Raw genomic sequence first — 21,821 nt, 5'->3', positions numbered from 1 at the left:
TGTGAATGTACTCTTGGGAATTATCCTACACTGCCTACAGGATAGGGACAAGATTACCTGTATATGGCTTTCCCAGCTTTTTGGTTTTGTGGGGGGAGATTGGTGTTGGTTATGGGGGTTTTTTACACCTATAGCTTCTGGTACTTAATTCTAAATTGGGAAACACTGAGTGTACCTATTTAAATTCAGCCTCAGAGATCTCTGAGCATGGAACCAGGACCAATGAAACCAGCTCTGTGCCTGCTAATGCCAACAGCCTTTCCATCAGTGACTTTCCATTGCCTTGAAGGGCCACAGGAGAGACAGAAATAACCTGCTTCGATTGTAATGTCTTTTCCAGCTCATCACACCAGTCTCCAGGCTTCCAGAAGTGTATAACTGTATTTTGTCATGTAAGTCAGACTCATAGCCTGTCACCACCTCAATCTGTTCATTTATAACAAAACATATTTCCTGCACATACAGTAAATTCCTTTCATTTTTCACTAAGATGAACTGATCTTTATCAGATCCTCTGACACAGAAGGCAAACACACCATTACTCCCTCTCCGCTTGTTAATAATAAGTTTGCTATATATTGGCTCCAAGAAAGGAGCTCACATCTACTTACAGATGATAGTGAACAGGAGGGGGGAAAAAATCAAAACAAAACCAAAATTGCCTATTTCAGAACAGCAATTAGGTAACTATGGCAGATGGCACAGGAATGACAAAGCAGTTTTTGGTTTGACAGGTGAAGCAATAAACATCTTTACTAACCATGGGGACAGTGCAGAGCAGCAGAGTTTAACACCAGGAGCTGCTGCAAAGCTCCTCTACAGGCAGCCACAATGAGATTGCACAAACACTGAGCTGGGTCACAAATCAGTCAGGGGAGAGAAAAACCAAAAGAAAAAAATACTCCAAAACATGCTTTGTTTACTCTTCCCTTTTTTAAGAGGTAAAAAAGCCAAAACAGTCTCCCTTCTCCCTTTTGAATCATGGAGATGGTAAATATAGAATAAATTAAAAGCATTTTTGACCATGCAATAATACTTATTGCATTCAATGTGATTATTGCCCAAGGACCTTTTCCAAAGGCTCCAGATGCCATTTAAAAAGCTGATATAATGCAGAGTTTCTCCCAATCCAAATCCTGAATGAAAAAACATGAATGAGATTAGATAAGTAGTTATTTTGGTCTCCAAATTGGCTACCCCTGATCCTTCTAAGAGCTGGAAAACAGAATTATTCATGTGCTACTACTGCACTACCCAGCAGTCACAACTTGACCGTGCTTCTTTTGGCCACATCAGTGGGCAGGTCTTGGCATGACTTTGTGATAATGGTCAAATGCCACCGCCTCAGAATGCTGCTGGCCAGGGATGAAAAGGATTTGCTGGTTTTAAATCCAGGCAACCTGTGTCTGACTGTAACACCCATGTCCAACACAGCCTCAAAACAGGAGTGTGGTGTGGAGTGAGGTGTAGTCTGGGAAATCCAACTGATCCATCAGCCCTCCTGGCCACAAAGATGTGGGTTTTCCACAAAGTTATAGAGGAGATATCAGAGAATCTCTAAACTTAACAATATGTCACAAACAATGTACTTCTAAGATGGTCAATGCAAAACAAACAACGAAAACTCCAGAAAATCTCCATCAAGCAAAGCACACCTTGCCTTAAAGTACATTATTGCACTTAAGCTGCTTTCTCCATGTGAAATAAAACCCAGCTACTTTACCTCCATGATTTTGATGGCAGAGTACCAGCCCCCAAACAAAATAAACTGAAAAGCAAGAATGTAAACACAACTGTGCTCCAGTGACTTGGCATCTCTGTGCTGTCTACGTGGGGTTTTACTACCTGGAAACTGATGTGGTGGAAAGGAAACCCCTGAGAGCTGCATGGGAGCCTTTCTGCAGCTCCCATCCAAAGCATATTGCTCCCTTCCTCCCCCAAAACTCATTCCTATTTATACACACACAGATATTTTCTTCACTGCAGTGGTCCCATCCCTGGAGCACTGGCATTTAATCATTGCTTTCTTTAACGTTACTGCTTTATACCTAGTGAGAATAAGATTTTGTCCACTAATCCCAGTTTTTAGTCATATAAATGCACACTAGGTGCACTGAAAAACCAAGCAACTACATTTATATATGCACTGGTAAAGGAAATGTTCTTTTCTTGTTTGGGTTATACAGGGGGGAGAAGAGGAAATAGGCTGGTGTGTCTGGTTTTAGAAGGAGGGTTAAGTGGCAAACAAAAGTGACTGAAGTTTACAGGGATCTAAATAAAGGAACAAGGAAAAAAGCTGCTCTCAAAGCTTCTAATAACACACAGCAGAGAAAGCAGACTACATAGAAAAGTTTTGCTTTTCCTCTTTATTGTCAATCTGCTCCTTGATTGCATACTGTGTCCAGTGAACAAGCCATTTACTATTGTGGTTGGAGTGAATGAAGCTCAGACCTTTCCCATATATGGCAGGGCCTTTTAATCACCAGGGAGTGAGGAGCAATGGAATTTTCCTGGCTTTCTGGATTTGCAGTGCCCTCTCTTGTACAAAATATCATTTCCCAGCGAGTGCTTTTTATTGGGATTTTGACCCAATTTCCTGCTGTCATTGTCCTTCAGGGGATGTGTAGAAAATCAAACAAAAAGGGCCAGCTTCTTGATAGCATGCATCTCACAGGGAAATCTGAATTCCTCCAACTCAAGGAAACCAAACTAGATGCAATGTATATTTTAAAAAGCCCCTCAGTATAATTTACATCACTAAATGCATCCCAGTACAGCCACTGAACTGAAGTTCAGATTCAGGCCAGCTAATGCCCAGGTTCTCCCTCATTTCCCCCAATGCAGCAGAAAAGAGATTAGTGGTGTTTTAAATTACTGGGACAGCAGTAGGGAAATTCTCAGCTGGCCTGCTTTTGTCAGGATAATATACATTAGCCACAGAAATGCTTGGCTCTGGATCAACTGGATTGCCTAAATGCTCTTGTTCATATTTACAGCAATTAAAATGCTGCACTTCACTCTTTATAACCCAAGCTCTGTTTGAAGTGGCAAAGCAACAGCTGTGGCTTATCAGAGATCTGAATGAAACTCCTCATTTTCATAGGAGGGGTGTGGCTCTGCACATGGGGAGATGCTGTTCCCAAAGCCAAACAAAGCAACAAAACCTCTCCAAAGTGGTGCTGACCAGAGGCATCCTGCAGCACCAGAGCAGGTTAAGCTGTGCAGGTAAATCAGAGCTGACCAAACACTTCGCCAATTTCCACGCATTTGAGCTGAGCTCTTGGAATTTCTTTTCCAAACCTATGAGTTTTAACTAGGCCAGAGAAAAGCCAAATTCTCCCCAGCTCAGTGACTGTTGAAATTGCTGAGAGCAATGAGGTTATCGTGAGGTCATTGGGAAGGTGCAGATAAAATCCTTTGCCTCCTCCCTCTGCAGCTGGAATCTACTCAGACTGAGAAGAAATTGTCCTCAGTACAGCTGATATTAGAAAATAATGGTCTGGGCTATCACACTAGCACTGCTAGATCCCCTGAAATTGAGAGGAATCATAAAAGGTCATGTCTTTGTGCTTCTGGGATGAAAGATTTTACCAGGGCGAATGCTGTGGCTCAAGGGGGGGCAAAAAAGAAACCAAGTGAGGGCCATTTCACCATTAGAGAGCTCACTGTCAAAGAAAAGAATGGAGTGGGAAAAGGGTAGTAACATGCCCTGTGGCAGTGAGAAAGGCAAGAGAGAACATCAAAGCCTTGCAAATAAGAAACAAACAATGGCCTGATCACAGGCTGCTCCATCTGGGCAGAGCTGCCTTTGAAGATGACTGGAATCCAATGGGCACCAGCCTGCAGGATCCAACCTTGACTTCTGCAGGAGGCCAGGAGCTGCTGCTGGGTGAGGGCTGGTCCAGCCCTGCTCCTCCCTAGGGACAATCAGCTCCTTTGGACAAGGACACAAAACGAGCTGCCGGCACATCTCCTTTGTTTGCATTGCTGTCACAGGTTCAGGCCCCTTAGCCATTTAACATCATGAACACCAATTCTTCCTCTCACCAAGGTATTTAACTTTTATAGGGACACAGTGATTTCCATGCCCCTGAGGTCTCCACAATTTTAGGGGAAGATTGGGAAGGTCACACCTACATGTATGTGCAGTGACACTGTCCTCCTGCATTTAGCAATACCTTTCCTCTTCCTATCTGTTGTCCTACCCTCCTGAACAGATCCCAAACCAGAGCATTTACAGCAAAACTTGATCTCCACAAACCTATTTATAACCCTCCTATGAACTAAATTCCAAAGATTTTTTTCCTTTGCCATTTAAGGACATAAACCAGAAAATGTGCAAACGGGTGGGTCCCACTTTGCTTCACACCCTCCACAGCCAGTCTCAAGGGAAAATGCTCTTTATTTGTATTCTGTACACAAGAGGGTGTGGAAACATGTAATGTTTCCATTGCCTGAAATCCTTTCCCTAATATTTTCCCCGCTGCAGCTTGGCCTGGCCCCAGGGGTTCCGATTTCAATTGCTCTCATCAACATGAGACTGAACAAGCAGATAAGGTCCAGCAGCTTGCTGAGTAGTTTTGCTTCTAAGCTTGTGACACTATGGTGGATCTGTAAGCAAAAGCTGCCTTTGTGCATTTTTGGAGCACACAGGACAGCTTCACAGAGAGACTGGTCCAGATGCAGCCAAACAATTCCAAAAAAAACCAAACAAATTCCATCTCCAAGCACGGAGGAAATGCCCTCTAGACATGACAGCAGTGTCACCACTGAGCCTGGTCTGCCCTCACCTCATTCCCTGGGCTTCAGGGGTTTTATACCCTTAATCTAGAAATCTAATACATAATCTGTGTGAACACACCAAGGAAAAACATCTAAGATGATCTGGGAAACCAGTCAAAAATAAGGTTTTAGGTAGTGCCTAAACTTGTCATTTTGGTATTGGAAATTCTTTATAAACACTAATAAACCAAGCCCCAGCAGAGCCATGGGCTAAATACAGAAAGGTACAGCTTATCCTTGACTTGAAGATAGAGAAACAGACACACGGCCATTAAGTGACTCTCCAGGTATTTATGACCACAGGAAAAAATGCAAAGGAGAAATTACTCCAGTGGCCTAAGAGGTCGCTGCTTTTATCCCTTTCTTTCACCTGCTTCCTTAGCTATTTGGTCCTGCCCTCACTGCAAGCCAGCAGGAAAGTTCCCACAAGGAGTTCTGGTTTCAACACTGAGCATTTTCTGATCAGGAGGTGCCCCTGTGCTTCATGGACAGTTTTGAGGGGCAGGAAGAGGGAAAGAGACATCAGTTTGTGGTGGAGGTTCCAAAGGAAAAGTGCATGGAAAGGAGAACTTCCTTAAAGCAGGATGCAATGCACACAGCTAACACACCAGCTGAGTAACAGTGTGATATTCCCTAACCTTTTTGGTTGATCCAATCTGTTTCATGAAATCTAGGAGCAAACTCCCCCGGGGTTGGGAGGGTTCCCAAATTACAGAGTGCTGAGCCTCCTTCCCTGCTGGGCCAGTTGAATGCACAAAAACATCAGGAAAGAAAAAAAAAATGTTCTGTAGTTCAACAGTGCTGTGACCTCGGTGTTTCATCCAGAGAGGTCAGATCTAATATGACCTTCAAATACCTCTGAGTCAAATTTCAGCCTCAGCCAAACCCTAGACAAGCTACACCTTCCAAGCAGGAGCAGCACCCCAAGAGGAGGTGCCTACACAGAGGGGAGGTGATTTCCCTCCAGGGCATTACCCCCAAATCCATTCCCACCCTTTTAACCCCTCAGCAGCCCTGCACAAAGCCAGCAAACCATCCCCTGCCCACACACCTTTCCCAAAGCAGCAGCTCTCTCCCTGCAAGCTGCCAGGGGGGAGTTACTGAGAGGAGACAATTTTTAAAGAATGAAAGCTTGCTTTGAATGCAGTCTCCACTCTCTGCACTCACAGGCCTGTGTGCCTCAGGCTTTGTGCACCTGGAGCCCAATCCTGCACACTCCCCAGAAAGCTCCTCTCAAAGGCAGCAAAATGCTCTCAGGACTGCACTTCCCATTCTGCCCTGTGTTACCTTTTTTGGTGCTTTCTCCCACACCCAGGAGAGTCCAGGCAAGCCCTGCAGATGGACAGTTATGCTCTCCTGGCCCTCTCTTTCTTAGGCATATATGGTTTCCTGTCTCTCTGTGCTCACACACTAGATCAAATGTTCCAAGCTGCACCCTTGGCAGAGAGGGGTTAAGAACTCCACTGATCTTTAATGCAAAGTAAAACTCAGTCAGCCCACAAGAACAGGTTTCATGTAAGCAGCTACTAAGAAATCAGAGTATTTTCCACAGTCCCAGGACATTCAAGCTCTATTTGTCCTGCAGGCTCTCACTTTTCTGCAGTGAAAAGATCACCTCCACAGGCAGGGCTGCTCCAGCTGTGCAAAGGGAAGTGTAGAACAAGGAGGATTTCCAGTCAGGCTCCTGATGGAGCCTCCATGGCATCTTCATAGCACAGAAGCCATGAGAAAAGCCTTGCCCCACACCTTTGTGCTCTCCCCACCTGGAATAAGCAGCACTGCTCCCTAATCCTGGGTGGGATTGAGAAAATACTCCATTGTCACATGTGGCCCCATGAATGAGATCAATACAAAACCTTCCCATCTAAATTCACTTCAATTTTCCCTCTAATGCCAGCCAGATTAACTTCCACCCTTCCCCACTTTCCTGTCAAATCTTTCAGTGTCATTGCTGCATCGTGCATAGCAGTGTTGGACAAGAAATAAAAGCACAAGGGAAGTGACCCCTTCCTCTGCTCCATGCCAGAATAATGCTGTGAGGATAGGAAGAAGCAGTTGTAGAAAATCCCTCATTCTCCTAAAAAGTGCTTACATCACTCACTGTCAAAGTGTATTCAGAGTACACAGGACCCCTGAATCCATTAATGATGGTATTGGTTTCACCAGGACTAATCCTGTGAATGAAGGCTGTGGAATGGATCCTCTTGTCATTGCAAGTGGCAACAAAGAGAAGTTTTCAGGAAAAACAAATTATGTCAATTGAGTCTCTTGTTCACCATCATGTCATCTGGTATTTCTTCCCTCTCATCATGACTTAAAAGTCTACATTAACATATGCAGGTTTTTTTAAGATTGCCTACCAAAGCAGTTTCTCCAGAAAAGGCAGATCTATCATTTCTTCAAATACATTGAGAAAATAAAGATAAAGAAGGGCAGAACTTATCAATTACCTTTATCTCATTACCAATTTAATAAAACAAATGGGCTAAAAGCTTTGCTCCATTTGTAATTTATGTTAAAAGAGTCTGTTCTGCTGATTTTGGTGTGCACAGTTTTAGGGTCCCATCCTGCCTAAATGGCAGGAGAGGAAGATGAGACTTGATGCAGATGAAAACTTACAGCTATATTTTATGAGACAGAAAAAGAATGGAGGCAGAGTCTGAGGGTTCTCCAATGGCAAATCATACAAACACAGTCATTTCACAGTATGGTACCTAAAATAGACAAGTTGTAATAAATACATGGTTCTTACAAAAAGAATTCTGCCTCCTTGTTTTCTTTGAGCTGCTGCCAAGGAGGGAATGTGTTATTTTCCCAAATTATTCTCCTGTCTGCCTTTTAGCAGGGGAAGCCTTCTCAGGCAGAGTTGTACAAAAACTGCATGCTCTGAAAAGAAATTCTCCTCTGAAAACAAAAAAAGTAACTTTAAAACAGTTATGCTTTCATTCTTCCAAACAACACTTGACACATGAGACCAATGTGTTCCATCCCTGCAGGTCTGGCCAGAGATTAGCAGCTTGGTCAGTGTCTGCAGCTACCAAGCATTCATCTGCAGCTAACTTCCTCCCTTCATTTTCCCAGCCCTTTCCCTGAGAAATTCCCTGCCATGCAAGAATATCCTGCTATCAGCAGCCAGCCTTGCACAACGCTTTCCAACTGTCCCAACATGTCAAAGGAGCTGGGAAGGGGAGCCTGCTAGCCAGCTCTCCCCAGCAGCACTCTGACAAACACAGAGCCAGGCTTACAAGAGCTCCAGTCCCACCCAGGCACATTCTTTAATCCCCCCTCTTTTAACAGGAAAGACAACTTCACAAGAAACATTCTGGCAACGCGCTGCCGAGCATGTTGGAGGCTGAAAACAAAAACTGATGCCATCTATTGTCAACAACACTTCTGTGAAAGGCTGCCATGAGGGACATCTGCTTCAGCGAGTATCAGATCGCTTACATTAAGCAGAGCTTCTCTGTGTCTGTATCAGTTACACCCCGAGACTGCCCTTGCAGTGTGGAAGTGCACGTATTAAGTTGCAAAATTAAAAGCAATTCAGCAGACCTTAATGCGCTGAGAGGTTTCTCATTGTAATGCCTCCATTAAAAAAAAAATTTAAAAGGGGAGGGGGGGATTAAAAATTAAGAAAAGAAGGGTTATTAGAATGGGTTATTGCTACTAACGAGCCCAGCAAAGGATGAAAAATGGAGTGGTGGGATCTGTCCTTATTGAGGTCCAGCAGGGTGAGCAGACACACATCCCCCTCCACCCAAGATCCCCCTCACTTCACCACGAACATCTGGAAAGGGGGAGCAGACACAGAGAGAGCAGCAGAGCAGAACCAGCCTCCCACAGCCCGTTCAGAGCTGCTCCATCTGCAAGGCAAACCCGTCCCGCAAGCCCTTCCTTACCTCTGGCTGCAAAGTTCTCAGCTCTGGTAGGAAGGAAATGAATAACTGGCTGCTTGGGCAGGAGCGCAGCGAGAGAGGCACAGCAGCAGCCTCACACACACACACAGAGCCCTATTCAATAAAAGTGCAGCTTTTCCTTGGCCCCTCCCAAAAGTCAATGCTAAGTGAATACATATCCCTTATGTTTACAATTGGCGGGCGGCGGAATGCATTGTCCTCAATTTATTCCGAGGGGCAGCCAATGGCTGCGAGCAAGCCAAGGTGGGCTCAGCCTGCCTGCAGAGATGCCTGTCATTCCCCAGGCATGCTCAGGAAGCCACTCATCAGAAAACCAAGACCTAAAAAGCTCCGAAAATTCATGCGAGCTGCCAAAAGTGTCTTGCTACATGCCCTTTTTTGGTTATCCTTAGCAGGGCCTCTGAAAGTAAATCCTCTGTCAGGAACAATCATAAGAAATGTTAATCTTGGAGAAGGAGGCTGTCTTGTTGGACACAAACGGGGCTTAAAAAAAGGAAATGCTCTGAATGGAAAGGGATACAGTAAACATATTTACTTTTTGCACCAGGATTTTTTTGTTGTTTTTTTTTTTTAAATCACATAATTTCACCACAGCTAAACTACATTGTATTTTTTTTAACGAGGACCACATGTAAAAGGCAACAGAAACACTCTGCTGTGCAGGCTTGACTCTGCAGAGAGAGACACCAGTGGGAAAGGCACATGAAAGATGAGTTGGCAGGCTTCACAGCCTGATTCCATTTCAAACAGCACAATAGAAGTTACAGATAGGATAGCCATGTTCTGAAAAATAACTTTTAAAGAGATTCAAAACTTTGACAGTGATCCTTGGCAAGCTGGACTATTTGGGTGTACAGGTTTATTTTATAGCTCCACAACTATTCCTTTAGAACTAAGCCTGGCTTATTTACTAAGAGAATATCCCTACATCTCCTTAATATGACCAATACTTGCACAGTCTTTAAACATCATCAATAAAGTAAACTTGGATTAATTTTTTAAATTTGTTTTGTTAAAGTGATCGCACGCTGCTGCTAACTTTGCAAATTATGCAGGTATCTTAAAAATGGACAAACAGATCAAGACTGGTCATGGAAACATACAAAGTACATAAACTAAGTGTGAAAATAAAGATGAAAATGATTGCCTAGAAAACAGCACAGTACAGAGATCCCAATGTGTACCAGCCACTAAGGAAGGCTGCAGAGCAGCTGACTGCTCCAAGGGAATGAGATTCCAGACCAGGAGATGTTCTGCAGATTCATATTTGACAATAACATAAACAAAACCAGTTACAGGGAAACTATGTGTAAGATGACTTTGCAGCTGAATGGGCTAAACTATTTTAATGCCTTTCTGGGTTCTTCTTTCTGGCCACTGGGCCCCACAGATTCAGTCACATGTGTAATGCAAGAAGGATCCAGTCCACAGACAGTAAACTAATTCTTATAGCATAAAAAAAATAATTCAGAGCCAAATCTATGCAGATTTACAGCAAGAAATCATAGTTATTCCAGTGCCATTTTAACTTTCACTGCTTTATTATATGAAGCAAAAAGTGGTGTTTGCTTTTTGAAGGCACTTTTTTCCTTCATTTTAACAACCCTTTGGAAAATTCTTCTAATGCCACACAGCTCCCATGATGTGGCCACAACAGTTTTAAATATTAAAAGTAATACCTACAGCATATATATGACTTCGTTTGGTGGGATTTACTAGACAAGAGAGAACAAAATCCCTGTTCTCAGTCATTCCATAACTACAGAAATTATTAGCCTATGGATCCATGACCAAATAAAAAGAGGTAATGACATTATTCAGGAAGGAATTACAAATCTCTCCTGGATCATAGCATCCCCCAGATTTTTAGGGTGGAAAACATTGAAGAATCCAGGCTAAGGAAAAAGCAGGGTTAAGGGATGTGGGCTCTCAAAAGAGAAAACTGAAGGTTAGGAGTACCCTCAGGTTCTCATTGCAGCACAGCCATCAACCCCTACAAAGTCAGTGTCCACTGCAACAGGGAGCCAGAAGGGATGCACTACCTAAAGCTGAAAGCAACTGGATTTTTTTTGTGGTATTTTACCTGTTTAAAACTGTGTTTTTGTAGTATTTTAGCTTTTTTCTTTTTCTTACCATGACTTTGATACTCCCTTGCTAAAGCATTCCAAACTCTGTGTTCCAAGTCATCTTTCCATCAAAATTCCACCAAAAAACCCCAATTTTCCTTTGGGGTGATTACATCACAAAAAGTAAAGTTTGAATCCTTCTTGCTCAGTTGAACTTCACTAAGAGGAACTTTTGAATTCCATGCCCTGAAGTTTTGAAGCCAACAAAATATCACAGAGCCCTGAGATTTCCTGGATATACTGCTGGAAACATGAACTTTGAAGAATGCAGAGTTAAATTCTGGTGGGTACCCCTCTGCATCCTATGACAGGAGCCACCTGTAAATGCAGTTATAACCTGCCTAAATCCACAGTTGTAGCAATGTAGGGAAGTCCCATGGTAGCCCTTGCCCTCACCACCAGGACTGCCAGTCTAGCCACAGCCTCCCCTTTGCTTTAACAGTGAGATATCCTTTGTGCCACAGCCCACACCTAAAAATATTTCTGGCACTGGAATAACCCAAATCCTGGTTTATGATTGCACATGTAGGAAACAGGGAAAAAAATAGTTTATGCAGATATTGAACTCCTAAATCAAGTACAATTTTGATATCAATGCCTTATCACAGTCAGGAAGGACCCTGCAAGTGCTCATTGCTAAGCTCCAAAGTTTGATAACACAGGGCAGGGGTGGGACTGCTTGTGGTAAGAGTCAAAGCACTTCTACATTTTGGGTTGTTAGTGAAGTGTCTCCCTCAGAAGAATCATGTTAGAAGTACCTGGAAATCTCTGTCCAGACTGGGGCTCTCACAGGTTTATCAAATTTTCCTGCAAAATTTACTTTTTAAAGCTGAGGTAAATCTGTGGTCTGGAAACCCAGTGAATATCATCCCCTTGGGGGGCAGCTCTGGTTGCTGTGTGACACCTGAACCATTTGCATTTTGGCACCACAAAGCCCTTGAGGCTCACAGACAGTGGTGGCTGAGGGTCCACTTGGGTCATTGCTGGTCCAGCCCCAGAGTGCCTTCTTCCCAAAGCAGCTGCCTGGAAAAACCTTGGGGGTATTTCTGGAGGAAAAATATTTTGCTTTTCAAAATGAAGTCATTATTATAATTATTGAGCTTTCCAAAATTATTCCTTTTTTTATTTGACTTGGTGCAAGTGATCCCTACTGAGCAGCACTGTCCACCACTGTCACTGCAATTCTTCAGCTGCCATTCCAGACACATCCTGAACCACCCCACACCTTCACATTCCCACAATACAGCAGGATGCACACAGAGCATCAAATACACCACAGGGAAGGCCATTCTTCCCACCTGTACCAAACTGGTTCTTGCCTCTCACCCTCAAATTGTCATTTTTTGTTGTCTTCACAGCTAACAAACTGTCCTAATGCTCACAGCAAAAACAGAGATCTATAGAAAGTGCTACCACCTGAAAGGTTTGGGTTCCCTTCACACCTCTGCAGTGCAACATTTCACTGGGAAACTCGGCCATCCTTTGAGCACAATGGGGATGGAAAGGAGTCTTAACATTCCCAATGACAAAACACATCCCTGGAGGGTCACATGGCTGGGGCAGAGCTTGGTCCTACCCTGTACAACCTCTAAGGAGCTAAAGCAGTTCTTGAGCGGAGAAATAGGATTCCTTTCCCTGGCAACATGAAACAAACTCCTCTTGCTCCTCACTACCTGTTGGAGTATTCAACCCCTGAAAAACCAGGCACAACTGCACCATCCTTCACTTTCAGCCCTTCCAGAACAGATGTGATAAGTGGAACCTCACCATCAAAGATGAGGGGCCCTTTCTGAGCTTACACAAGATGTCCAGGCTAACCAGGCCTTGCAGGAGGCCTTGATGCCTATACCAGGGTAGGTGGTACCTGGGATGGATGGATGGATGGATGGATGGATGGATGGATGGATGGATGGATGGATGGCTAAACCTCCCTTGGCCCCAGGGGACACAATCAGCTCAGGAACTGGGTTGGGTGAGGAGCACACCCAGAGCAAATTCAGCAGCAGGAGCACTCCAGGAGACGTTCACCAGCTCACACTTGGCTTTTCCCTCCTTTGAGGAGCAGCAGGCAGGAGATGTGCTGAGCACCCCAGCTGTGCTCACAGCTCCTCTCTCCCTCCAGGCCAGCTCACTGAGCATGCTTTGGCTCTGCACATTTTCCCAAACCTCCTGACAGCACCAAGAGAGCCCAGGGTGGGTTTCCCCCACCCCAGCAGACGTTTCTCAATGATGCCATGGCTGTGCCATTTCCACAGCTCATCTCACACATCTCCCAGGTGCTGGAGCTCACAGCTGGGCCCCTCTGACACGAAGGTGAGGGAGCTGAGATTTGTGAGCAAGCCACCCAGCTGGCAGCTCTGGCTGGGATTGCTGCTCAGGGAGAAGTCCACACACCACGAGCAGGTTTGATCATCCCCAAAATTACCTCCTGGGCACAGACAAGCTGCTTCTGTGTTAGACAGGCAAGAGGTAACTTTTTAGGAAAGTTTTACACATGCTGCTTCAGGCAATATCTTTTGGCTTGAAACAGCACAACCCATAGGACTTCAAAGCCACCAGCATGCTCAAGGAGGGTGTAAAAACTACCACAAAAGAGAGCAGGGAAATTTGAGCATCTCTTTAAACACAGAGCTGTGTGCAGTGCAGTGTCAGTCAGCAAAAGGGGGGGGGGGAAATAAAAAAAAAAGGGGGGAAATAAAAAAAAAAAAGGGGGGAATAAAAAAAAAAAGGGGGGGAAATAAAAAAAAAAGGGGGGGAAATAAAAAAAAAAAGGGGGGGAAATAAAAAAAAAAAGGGGGGGAAATAAAAAAAAAAAGGGGGGGAAATAAAAAAAAAAAGGGGGGGAAATAACCCCTAATGCTGCTTAGACACAGGACTAGAATCTAAGGACTGAGAAGGGGGCACTTCCTAACCCAAATTCCAGCCTCAATCTGCCTAGGACTCATTCATACCCAGTGCAAGGGCCAGAGCCCTGCAAGGAGCTATTCCCATCATGGATTTTTAGCACATACCCAGGGCACGAAGCCTCTCACTCCAAGTGCCCCAAACCCCCCCCATGAATGGCAAGGTCTGTGCTCTGCTTCTACCTGAGAAGCAACACAATTCTTCACAGCGCTAAGAAAAGCAATCAGTGAATATTGGATGCTGTTGAAGGTTCAGGAATCAAAAAGCAGGTCATGAAAATCAAGCAAGGAACAGATGGTACCAGTTTTCAGCTTTCCTAAAGGTATTGGGAAGGAAAAGCCCCCTGGCTACAGGGAATAGACTAAGCACCCTAGAGTAGGATTTAGTCAAGTGTTTCCATGAGCAACACTTGCTCACCTTGGATTAAAGTAATTAAAAGTTTGGCATATAATTACACCTCTTTGCCATTCATTTTGGTGTGGTGTATCTGTATATATCCAGTAATGCACAGATGTTACAAGTGAAGTATTTTATTTCTGAGTTAAGACAAATAAATACATGCAAAGCACATTTATACACTAAAAAAGATCAAAACTAAAAAGACATTAAAAAAAATCCTACTGGAAAAATATATTTTGCCCACAACAAGAACGAATTAATCATGGTCACAGTGACTTTACCTTACTAAAAGCAAAGCAAACAACATAGTGGCCCATATTCCAAAGAAAACAGAACACCTGCACTTTTCCACTACAAAACTAAGCCTAGCTATTAGTACACAGTGCCCCCCAAAGAACAGAGACTTCACAGCACCTTCACTCACTTGCAGAAAAGTAAAAATAAACCAAAAAAAGCTCTTCTGCATTGCTTCCGAAAGTGGGGATTTTGCTCACTTTTTCTGCAGGTGAACACAGGCTAAGGGCACTCTGCTCTCAGGAATCACTTTTTTAAAGAACATGCCCACTTCTCACACAGAGTATAAACAGCAGATGTGTATAATTTTCCAAACACCTCCATTTTCCACTGCCAGTCATGAAAAATTAGAGTGCAAGCAGCAGTGCTCAACACTTTACACATTGTCTCTATGTGCCTTATTTTGAGACAAATCAGTGTCTTTGCCCCAAACAATTGCACAGTACACACTCCTCCTTGTAAATTTGGCTTTAATTCCAGTATTGTTTTCCAGGCAGAAAAGATGGTGCCGTCATCTGCTTTTGCAACCAGCTTACAAATTACACAGCTGCTGGTACAGGGTGAGGCATATTCCTTGGCCTTGATTCTCCCCTCCCTTGGAGCAGGCTACACCAAGTATCAGCCTAATCAAATCAATATTCTCTGACATCTCCCATTGTCACAGCAATGTGAGAACCAGCCCCCTTTGTGCTCTGATGCTAATGAACCATTCAGCTCAGCAGCTTGGCTCAGGCAGGGAGCAGAGGTTGGGGCAGGGTCGTTGACTTGGACTCCAATGAAAAGCACAGCCTGCATGGGCAAAGCCCATTTAAGTCCCATGTTTGCAAACAGCACTTGCGATCTTCATTTAGGTCTCCTATACCTGCTGTAAGAGAATTCAGCACTTGCAGCTGCTTCTCAGTGCATCCCTGAGGGTGGCAAGCCATGGAGAGAGAAAGGCACTTCAAGCAACTGAATTTATTCAATAAAAATGAAGCAGAGGTAGCTGCTGGCAGGAATACCTGATTCTGCCAGTATTTGCTTGAAACAGTGAATTTATTACTGTCCACACTTCACCACTGCCTAAGGGGAGCAGTGTGAATACAGTCACCACTTTACAGCAAGCTCATGCTTTATTTTAATGACCTTGCTCCAATTATGTTTCTAGAGGAAGGGAAAGGCAATACTCAACTCTCAACTGGCTGTCTGGAGTTGTTCTTTTGTAAGATATGGATCTCCTCAGGTGCCACTTCCTCAGAGAAGCCATTTATCATCAGGAAAGGCTCCTGAATCTTTGCATTGGTAAATTGGTAAATGGGATACAAGTGCTTCCAGATAGCTCAAATAATGTCTGTAAGGAATCACTGCTTACCCGCTTTAGCAGCATCAGAGGGAACCAGCAATGCCAGCAGCTCACAGTTTTCTATGGGTGTTCATGGGCTTTGTGCTCCTGATTCATGAGTTACCACAAGAAATGAACGTGGGTATGTCTGTTACACATGTTCAGAGTGTCCCTCACAAAATAGACCTCAGAGCTGGCTTGATAACGGTCTCAGGATACAAAGCTTAAAAAAAGCAGCCATCTTTTCCCCATGAAACATAGAAAAGACATCTTTAAGAGCATTTGGTTGAGGATTCATTACATTTTCCTATAAAGAAAATAAATTCTTCCATGAAACTCTAGATTATCCTATGCTACCCTTTACTAAGACAGCCCCACTACCACACTCCTCTCACTTCCAGCTCTCAGCCTCACAAGTCATCAGGAGCAATCCCCAGGGCTGCAAGTTTAGATACTGATGATATAAACCAGTCACCATTGGCTCATGGTTAACATCTTCATTATTTTCAGCCACAGAGACAACATTCATAAATAAAAAAAGAAAAAAACAACAATCAGTGGACTTTTTTTTTTAAAGCACAAATATGGAAAGAATTATGCCTGCCTTGACAAAAGTCTTTTCACCACTGCTAAATGCTTTTGGGTAAAGGGGAGGGATTGTCCTTGCCAGCATCTACCACATATATTATAACCATCAGGGTAAACATGCACATCCCTTGAGTCACAGCTGCTTCTGAGTGTCAGGATCTGTGTTGAATTCCTAGCTAACAGCCATTGTTTGGATTCATTAGAAGAAATATCACAAATTTGACTTTTTCTAAAATTTAGCACACTATGACAAAACATAAAGAAGAAAAAAAAAAGGAACATTTGATAGGCTTTCTAAGAAGTGCCCTTAGCTTTTAAAGAGGATTTAAATTGATAATGGGTTCAGAAACACACTCCTGCCATTTTTTTTTCCTAGATTGGAAGAAACCTCAAAGATCATTGAGTCCAACCCAGCCCTAAAACCTCAAACTAAACCCCTGGCACCCAGAGCCACACCCAGGCTTTGTTAAACACACCCAGGGATGGGGACTAGGCAGGCAGAACACTCCAGAACTTGATCACCCTCTCTGTAAAAAATATTTTCCTAATATCTAACCTATATTTCCCTTGGTGCAGCTTGAGGCTGTGTGCTCTGGTTCTGTCAGTTCCTGGAGAAAGAGCCCAGCCCCAGCTGAGCACAGGCACCTTTCAGGAGCTGCAGAGAGTGATAAGGTCACCCCTGAGTCTCCTTTTCTCCAGGCTGAGCACCCCCAGCTCCCTGGGGTTTAGTTGCCAACTTTCAGTGTTCAAAACAAGTATTAACTATTCCATATTTGATTTTTAAAAAATGCCACTCAGGTCACTGAATTTGGCATCTGAGCAGTTAAATACAATTGAATGCTCACTCAAAATCACTGAGTTTTCATACACAGATGCATGCAAGCTAAACATCACAGAAACAGCTGAATTCCCTGTCTGGCCCTCCTGGCAACACTTCCCACTCCTGATTGGATCATGGATAAATTCCCCATCCTTCAGGGAGACACCAGCCCCATTTCTGACAGCCCCTGAGCCACACCATAACACCACTGAGCTGCAGGAGCAGGCGGTGGGGCAGCTGCAATGCACAGCTCCGTGTTTCAAACCATGGTCATCCTGCCCCCAGTGCATGTCAGGAGCTCATAAAACCACAGAGAGGGGATTTGCTGGTTCCCCCCAGCCCACATGAGCAGGGATTACTCCTCAGTGCTCAGCAGAGGAATCCCACCAGCCCCCAGCATCCTCCTGGAGCTGTTGGGAAATGCAAGGGAAGTTCCCCTTTCCCTCCCACAGCTCCATCCCCACCTGTGCCAGAGGCACACTGAGCACTAAATAGAGTTTGCACAATGCTATGAACAGGCAAAGCTCCATTCAAGCCCTTCACTGGGGTGGTCAGAGTCCCAAATGCCTCGCGGGGGATTCCAACATTTCCAAAATGTCCTCGAGTTTGTTATTTAATTAAAAGGAAAAAAATTCCAGTTAAGTTTGATGTATATCTCCTCTTCATAATGTCAAATGACATCCTTTCTAATTCTCCACTGAACTTTATTATAAATTTTTATAATAAATACTTTATTACAAAGTATTCCCAGAAATAGAAATGAATGCTCCGATAATGTGCGACAACTGCTCTCAGAACCCCTCCAATAACATTTCAACAAAAAAAGGCAACAAAAAAATATAATTCTTCTGAAATAAAGTCCAGTGATATTCAGCAAATCTATGAATAAGGACTCCAACAGAGCTAATTTCAGCTCCTGAAATTATATTATTCATTCATTGTTTTCTGTTATGATTTCTTGGCAGCCGTTAAGGCTGTGTGAAGAAGCGCAGAGAAATATCCCGAAAAATATTTAGCTTAAGCTTTTTGACACAGTGACCAACTTGCCTATTGCTTTTCCATATTATCTTCCAGATTAGTTGTGATTGATTAGGAAATTCCTGCAGTACAAGTTCTGTCTTATGAACTTCATATGCTCAAAGGGATTAGTAAAAGGCATTTTGATTCATTGTCTCCAAGGGGAAGGGTATTTTCTATAAACCCTGTCCAAATTTAATCAGGAATAAAAATATATTGGTGGTTACATACTGCAAAAGTATGGGAAATTGGACCACTCATTGTTTCAGGCCCAGGCCACCCAAGATTTGGGAGGATTTGGCAGCTTTCAGAAAGTATCACATGAGAGACAAACAAAACAAAACAGCCCAGATGGTTGTGCTTCCCTCAGCTGCAAGGCAATGCCATCAGAGAGGCCTTGACTCACACAGAAGCATTTCCATGTTGAAAAGGTCAGGTATGTTTTAATTCCTATACCAAAATTCATGCTTTCTTTCCATTTCCTGTAAGCAGACTTATGTTAATTTTGTGGAAATTCTCAAAACCCAGCCCCAAACAAACCCAGCCTTACAAGATCTCTCTCCAGACACTGCCTGTATTTCTCTGAGATATAAATATCAGCTGAAGGAGTGCACAAACACAAGAAGTAAATAGTTTGCTCCACTACTCCAAGAATTAAATAGTTCAGTCATCAAGCCATCTTAAATTTTTTTCTGTATCCCTTGTTTTACTATCCCGGTATGTTGAAGTTTCTGTCAAAAGAGAATCCTTTAGCAGAAACCAGGATAAAGAGAGAAGAGAAAGGAGGTGGATGCACTCCCTGGAGGAACCTGCTCAGTGGCAGGAGGAAAATGAGCCCAGGCTTTGAGAGCAGGATTTTCCTTTTTCTGTAGTTGTGCATCCATCACCGGCTGTGCCCATGCAGTGTACAGGAGGTTTGAAAGCGCCTTTAAAATACCCATGTTTGTTGCTTTCACCAACAGGACAAAGCAGCAGTCCAGAGAACAAGAGTAGAGATCTGGAAATAGCACAAAGAGAGAGATGAGTCTGTACATAAAGGGGAGCCATAGCTCCCCCAAAAGGAACTGGAGTTCAAATTTCTGAACCCCTGAAATTTGCTGAAAGGCTGCACATGACCCAGGTAATCTGAACATCACCCAGAAATGAGTAGCTTAAAGGTCAGTGAAGCTCAAGGTGGCAGCTGGATGTGTAAGGCTGTAGGTCCATTACTGAGAGCTAATTAGGTATATGGAGTGGTGGTGGCAGCATCTCTGATGGATACAAAACAGTGTTTACAGCCACAGCCTTAAGGCCTCACACACTACAAGAATAAATCAGTCAAGCCAGGCAATTTCCAAACCCTTCCTTTTTTTATAGCCAAGCTTTACTTTATAAAGTGTAGAAAAATACCCAGTACTTGATTCCTGCTGTCATCAGTGCTCAGCCCCCGCATCTCCTTTTCCACAGAGAGCCCTGCAGAGCAGGCTGGGGATATTCTGAGGATATTCTGTGCACAGCACTGTCAGCACAGACACACAGAAAGCCCTGTGGCTCACATCACTGCAGTCTCAATGAGGTGCCAAGCACTGCAATCTGTGCTCTGAGCTCTCAAACCTGAATTAACATCTGTGTCTCTTCCAGCAAACACAAGGACAGTGTTCAACAGAGCACTGAGATTAAGGGGAAAAGTGGGGATTTAGAATTAAGTCTGTGGCAGGACTTTGGCTTTGTGCAAACTCCTCAGGAGTTGTCACCACAAGCAATATTTCTGTTGGTTAGGTAAAGGTTCACTTTGCACATATTCTGGTTTTAGAGATAACATTTCTTTTTGTAGGGGCCTGAATATATGTATTGTTATAAAGGAGTCCTTGTGAATATATATATATGTAGTGAGAGTCCTATGTATTAGATAGGTGGGTCCTGTTGCTCTGGATGAGCTACAGCTGTGGGATCCTTGGTTGGGTAGCAGCTGTAGCTCATGAAGGGCTCTGGGATAAAAGGGGGTTGGGTCGAGAGCCCAGAAGGAGCCCCTATGGAAGCCATGAGGAACTGTGCTGCAGAGAGGAGCTGCATAATAGGACCATCAAGAAGGTATGGACTTTAAGATGGGACTCCAGAAATATGAAATACAATAAGATAACAACAACATCTTTTCAATACAATTTTCCCACTGTCTGCTTTAAACAAAGAGGCACAGGCTCAGGACTGCTCACCTCACCAAAGCCAACTTGCTCAAAAACCAAGCCCAGCCAGGGAATATTTCCTGGAGAGCAACAGCAGATCCCATAGCACACATGAATAAAGAGATAACACAGAGTGGGGGGCATTCCCCTATAAAGGCTTTTGTGCTGGCCAGACACACAAACAGCAAGTGCATCTTCAACAAGAGGTGTTGAAAGGAAGGGGTGAAGGCATGATTGTAAAATAAATTTTCAGTGGGAATGAGCACAAAAGGGCAATTCTCAGATGAATTATCACTTCATTCATTGAAGCCTGCATTTTTATTTCCATTTAATACTGTTGGGTTTCCTCTACTCTACAGCAGAACTAAACCACTGACCCTGACCTGAAGTTTACTCCAGCCCCTGCCCTGATTATTCAGGAGAAATCTGGGAAGGAAAACTGGGACCTGAAGGAAGGAAGCAAAGACTTGGATCAGTCTCTCCACATCCCTGTACCTTAGCAACACGGCCTGTCTGCCCCAAACAGCACTTCTTGCCAAAATGGAAACACTCCAAGATTTTGGTGCAAAATTGTTTAGTTCTGCTGGATCCCAGCACGTGAGCAGAGGGAGGCACCAGGGTCAGAGCTGTTATGAATTTAGGCTGTCTAGTGTAACACAAAGTTTCTTTTTTAAACAATGTCTGTTTTCTTGCTCCACAGACACCTATTCTGTGCATTAGACACATGTTGTGAGCTGTTTATGCTGGTCACATCCTCTGTGTAAAACTTTTATGGCTTTTTTAGTGTTTTATTATGTATTTGGCTATTGTAGTGCTCAAGTGTGGCTGGCCCACCTCAGGCAGCATGAATCAAGTGGGACAGTAGTGAGTGATGAAGGATTTTAAAACTCTGAGGAAGTGAGCTCTCCCTGTTGTTCTAAGACACATTCCCTCTTCTGAGTATTTTCAGAACATTTTCACCCCCAAATTCATATTTCTTTGGTAGGAAACTGGGAAGACTTCTTGAAACAGATTGTCAGTGATATACCAGTTTATTATCCTAATTTTAAGTTGGTCCATTTTTTACCTAGGAGTTGTACCAAAATAACAGAAAATCAAGAAACAAGCTGACAGCTAGGCTTGGAGACATCCTGCAGATTTGGTACCCCTTCCTACCTTCTCCTGTGCCCTTCAAATAAGGAAGGGTCGCTGTAAATCTGCACAAGTAACTCAATGGGCTCAGCTGCAGCAAGAGACAGCCAGCCTTACCTAGAGCAGTGGTAGAAATCAGCTGGGAAACCTTGGATATTGAGCAAGATCTGTACTCCTCACCTCCCCAAAGTGTGAATATTTTGGCAAAATTGGGTCATAATTTTCTTTGTTTTCTTACTCCTCTCCTCCCCAGTTTGTAGGCACAGGGGATTTTGCACATCCAGTTTCTACAAATCATTTTCTAACTTGCTGTTGTAACCCTTTGTGTGTGTCTCAGTTCTTTCAGTCACTCTTGCTAAC

The 21,821-nt window shown here is 43.7% G+C and overlaps 1 protein-coding gene across 5 annotated transcripts in view; it reads right to left on the bottom strand.

The window, feature by feature from the left end:
* Window positions 1-21,821, bottom strand: part of CALD1 (caldesmon 1) — a 204,827-nt gene that overhangs the window by 153,914 nt on the left and 29,092 nt on the right. Inside the window, exon 1 of one of the 5 annotated variants that reach the window (XM_059471649.1) lies at window positions 8,682-8,864. The exons of 1 other annotated variant lie outside the window; for it this stretch is intronic. The gene's annotated coding sequence lies outside the window, so the exon portion shown is untranslated. Of the gene's footprint in view, window positions 1-8,681; window positions 8,865-21,821 lie in introns of those variants that run through there. 3 more of the 5 variants (XM_059471654.1, XM_059471656.1, XM_059471651.1) reach the window with 3 other exon arrangements.

The sequence above is a fragment of the Ammospiza nelsoni genome, chromosome 5, assembly GCF_027579445.1.
Source record: "Ammospiza nelsoni isolate bAmmNel1 chromosome 5, bAmmNel1.pri, whole genome shotgun sequence".
NCBI lineage: Eukaryota > Metazoa > Chordata > Aves > Passeriformes > Passerellidae > Ammospiza > Ammospiza nelsoni.
This window is presented reverse-complemented; position numbering and strand designations above follow the sequence as displayed.